We start from the raw sequence: 5,254 nt of genomic DNA, 5'->3' as shown, positions 1-5,254 counted from the left end.
CGGAATTCCGAACATTCCGGAACCTTGGTGCGTTCCGGAACTCTGAACATTCCGGAATTCCGAACATTCCGGAACCTTGGTGCGTTCCGGAACTCTGAACATTCCGGAACCTTGGTGCATTCCGGAACTCTGAACATTCCGGAACATTGGTGCATTCCGGAACTCTGAACATTCCGGAATTCCGAACATTCCGGAACCTTGGTGCATTCCGGAACTCTGAACATTCCGGAACCTTGGTGCAATCCGGAACTCCGAACACTCCGGAACCTTGGTGCATTCCGGAACTCCGAACATTCCGGAACCTTGGTGCATTCCGGAACTCTGAACATTCCGGAATTCCGAACATTCCGGAACCTTGGTGCATTCCGGAACCTTGGTGCATTCCGGAATTCTGACCTTTCCGGAACCTTGGTGCATTCCGGAACTCTGAACATTCCGGAATTCTGACCATTCCGGAACCTTGGTGCATTCCGGAACTCTGAACATTCCGGAACCTTTGTGCATTCCGGAATTCCGAACATTCCGGAACCTTGGTGCATTCCGGAACTCTGAACATTCCGGAACTCTGAACATTCCGGAATTCCGAACATTCCGGATCCTTGGTGCGTTCCGGAACTCTGAACATTCCGGAACCTTTGTGCATTCTGGCACTCTGAACATTCCGGAATTCCGAACATTCCGGAACCTTGGTGCATTCCGGAACTCTGAACATTCCAGAATTCCGAACATTCCGGAACCTTGGTGCATTCCGGAACCTTGGTGCATTCCGGAACTCTGAATTCCGGAACCTTGTTGCATTCCGGAATTCCGAACATTCCGGAACCTTGGTGCATTCCGGAACTCTGAACATTCCGGAACTCTGAAAATTCCGGAATTCTGAAAATTCCTGAACCTTGATGCATTCCGGAACTCTGAATTCCGGAACCTTGGTGCAATCCGGAACTCTGAACATTCCGGAACTCTGAACATTCCGGAATTCCGAACATTCCGGAACCTTTGTGCATTCCCGGAACCTTGGTGCAATCCGGAACTCTGAACATTCCGGAACCTTGGTGCATTCCGGAACTCTGAACATTCCGGAATTCCGAACATTCCGGAACCTTGGTGCGTTCCGGAACTCTGAACATTCCGGAATTCCGAACATTCCGGAACCTTGGTGCGTTCCGGAACTCTGAACACTCCGGAACCTTGGTGCATTCCGGAACTCTGAACATTCCGGAACATTGGTGCATTCCGGAACTCTGAACATTCCGGAACCTTTGTGCATTCCGGAACCTTGATGCATTCCGGAACTCTGAACATTCCGGAACTCTGAACATTCCGGAACCTTGGTGCATTCCGGAACCTTGGTGCATTCCGGAACTCTGAACATTCCGGAACCTTGGTACATTCCGGAATTCCGAACATTCCGGAACCTTGGTGCATTCCGGAACTCTGAACATTCCGGAACTCTGAACATTCCGGAATTCTGAAAATTCCTGAACCTTGATGCATTCCGGAACTCTGAATTCCGGAACCTTGGTGCAATCCGGAACTCTGAACATTCCGGAACTCTGAACATTCCGGAATTCCGAACATTCCGGAACCTTTGTGCATTCCCGGAACCTTGGTGCATTCCGGAACTCTGAACATTCCGGAACTCTGAACATTCCGGAATTCCGAACATTCCGGAACCTTGGTGCATTCTGGAACTCTTAACATTCCGGAACATTGGTGCATTCCGGAACTCTGAACATTCCGGAACTCTGAACATTCCGGAATTTCGAACATTCCAAAACCTTTGTGCATTCCGGAACCTTGATGCATTCCGGAACTCTGAACATTCCGGAACCTTGGTACATTCCGGAATTCCGAACATTCCGGAACCTTGGTGCATTCCGGAACTCTGAACATTCCGGAACCTTGCTGCATTCCGGAACTCTGAATTCCGGAACCTTGGTGCAATCCGGAACTCTGAACATTCCGGAACCTTGGTGCATTCCGGAATTCCGAACATTCCGGAACCTTGGTGCATTCCGGAACTCTGACCATTCCGGAATTCCGAACATTCCGGAACCTTGGTGCGTTCCGGAACTCTGAACACTCCGGAACCTTGGTGCATTCCGGAACTCTGAACATTCCGGAACCTTGGTGCATTCCGGAACTCTGAACACTCCGGAACTCTGAACATTCCGGAATTCCGAACATTCCGGAACCTTTGTGCATTCCGGAACCTTGATGCATTCCGGAACTCTGAACATTCCGGAATTCCGAACATTCCGGAACCTTGGTGCATTCCGGAACTCTGAACATTCCGGAACTCTGAACATTCCGGAACCTTTGTGCATTCCGGAACTCTGAACATTCCGGAATTCCGAACATTCCGGAATCTTGGTGCATTCCGGAACTCTGAACATTCCGGAACCTTTGTGCATTCCGGAACCTTGGAGCATTCCGGAACTCTGAACATTCCGGAACCTTGGTACATTCCGGAATTCCGAACATTCCGTAACCTTGGTACATTCCGGAATTCCGAACATTCCGGAACCTTGGTGCATTCCGGAACTCTGAACATTCCGGAACTCTGAACATTCCGGAATTCTGAAAATTCCGGAACCTTGCTGCATTCCGGAACTCCAAACATTCCGGAACTCTGAACATTCCGGAATTCCGAACATTCCAGAACCTTGGTGCATTCCGGAACTCCAAACATTCCGGAACTCTGAACATTCCGGAATTCCGAACTTTCCGGAACCTTGGTGCATTCCGGAACTCTGAACATTCCGGAATTCCGAACATTCCGGAACCTTTGTGCATTCCGGAACCTTGGTGCATTCCGGAACTCTGAACATTCCGGAACCTTGGTGCATTCCGGAATTCCGAACATTCCGGAACCTTGGTGCATTCCGGAACTCTGAACATTCCGGAACTCTGAACATTCCGGAATTCTGAAAATTCCTGAACCTTGATGCATTCCGGAACTCTGAACATTCCGGAACCTTGGTGCAATCCGGAACTCCGAACACTCCGGAACCTTGGTGCATTCCGGAACTCCGAACATTCCGGAACCTTGGTGCATTCCGGAACTCTGAACATTCCGGAATTCCGAACATTCCGGAACCTTGGTGCATTCCGGAACCTTGGTGCATTCCGGAATTCTGACCTTTCCGGAACCTTGGTGCATTCCGGAACTCTGAACATTCCGGAATTCTGACCATTCCGGAACCTTGGTGCATTCCGGAACTCTGAACATTCCGGAACCTTTGTGCATTCCGGAATTCCGAACATTCCGGAACCTTGGTGCATTCCGGAACTCTGAACATTCCGGAACTCTGAACATTCCGGAATTCCGAACATTCCGGATCCTTGGTGCATTCCGGAACTCTGAACATTCCGGAATTCCGAACATTCAGGAACCTTGGTGCGTTCCGGAACTCTGAACATTCCGGAACCTTTGTGCATTCTGGCACTCTGAACATTCCGGAATTCCGAACATTCCGGAACCTTGGTGCATTCCGGAACTCTGAACATTCCAGAATTCCGAACATTCCGGAACCTTGGTGCATTCCGGAACCTTGGTGCATTCCGGAACTCTGAATTCCGGAACCTTGTTGCATTCCGGAATTCCGAACATTCCGGAACCTTGGTGCATTCCGGAACTCTGAAAATTCCGGAATTCTGAAAATTCCTGAACCTTGATGCATTCCGGAACTCTGAATTCCGGAACCTTGGTGCAATCCGGAACTCTGAACATTCCGGAACTCTGAACATTCCGGAATTCCGAACATTCCGGAACCTTTGTGCATTCCCGGAACCTTGGTGCAATCCGGAACTCTGAACATTCCGGAACCTTGGTGCATTCCGGAACTCTGAACATTCCGGAATTCCGAACATTCCGGAACCTTGGTGCATTCCGGAACTCTGAACATTCCGGAATTCCGAACATTCCGGAACCTTGGTGCATTCCGGAACTCTGAACATTCCGGAATTCCGAACATTCCGGAACCTTGGTGCGTTCCGGAACTCTGAACACTCCGGAACCTTGGTGCATTCCGGAACTCTGAACATTCCGGAACATTGGTGCATTCCGGAACTCTGAACATTCCGGAACCTTTGTGCATTCCGGAACCTTGATGCATTCCGGAACTCTGAACATTCCGGAACTCTGAACATTCCGGAACCTTGGTGCATTCCGGAACCTTGGTGCATTCCGGAACTCTGAACATTCCGGAACCTTGGTACATTCCGGAACCTTGGTGCATTCCGGAACTCTGAACATTCCGGAACTCTGAACATTCCGGAATTCTGAAAATTCCTGAACCTTGATGCATTCCGGAACTCTGAATTCCGGAACCTTGGTGCAATCCGGAACTCTGAACATTCCGGAACTCTGAACATTCCGGAATTCCGAACATTCCGGAACCTTTGTGCATTCCCGGAACCTTGGTGCATTCCGGAACTCTGAACATTCCGGAACTCTGAACATTCCGGAATTCCGAACATTCCGGAACCTTGGTGCATTCTGGAACTCTTAACATTCCGGAACATTGGTGCATTCCGGAACTCTGAACATTCCGGAACTCTGAACATTCCGGAATTCCGAACATTCCAAAACCTTTGTGCATTCCGGAACCTTGATGCATTCCGGAACTCTGAACATTCCGGAACCTTGGTACATTCCGGAATTCCGAACATTCCGGAACCTTGGTGCATTCCGGAACTCTGAACATTCCGGAACCTTGCTGCATTCCGGAACTCTGAATTCCGGAACCTTGGTGCAATCCGGAACTCTGAACATTCCGGAACCTTGGTGCATTCCGGAATTCCGAACATTCCGGAACCTTGGTGCATTCCGGAACTCTGACCATTCCGGAATTCCGAACATTCCGGAACCTTGGTGCGTTCCGGAACTCTGAACACTCCGGAACCTTGGTGCATTCCGGAACTCTGAACATTCCGGAACCTTGGTGCATTCCGGAACTCTGAACACTCCGGAACTCTGAACATTCCGGAATTCCGAACATTCCGGAACCTTTGTGCATTCCGGAACCTTGGTGCATTCCGGAACTCTGAACATTCCGGAACCTTGGTACATTCCGGAATTCCGAACATTCTGATACCTTGGTGCATTCCGGAACTCTGAACATTCCGGAACCTTGCTGCATTCCGGAACTCTGAATTCCGGAACCTTGGTGCATTCCGGAATTCCGAACATTCCGGAACGTTGGTGCATTCCGGAACTCTGAACATTCCGGAATTAGGGTTAGGGGTTAGG

This window comes from Astatotilapia calliptera, chromosome 12, assembly GCF_964374335.1.
Source record: "Astatotilapia calliptera chromosome 12, fAstCal68.1, whole genome shotgun sequence".
Classification (NCBI taxonomy): domain Eukaryota; kingdom Metazoa; phylum Chordata; class Actinopteri; order Cichliformes; family Cichlidae; genus Astatotilapia; species Astatotilapia calliptera.
Note: the sequence above shows the minus strand (reverse complement) of the source record.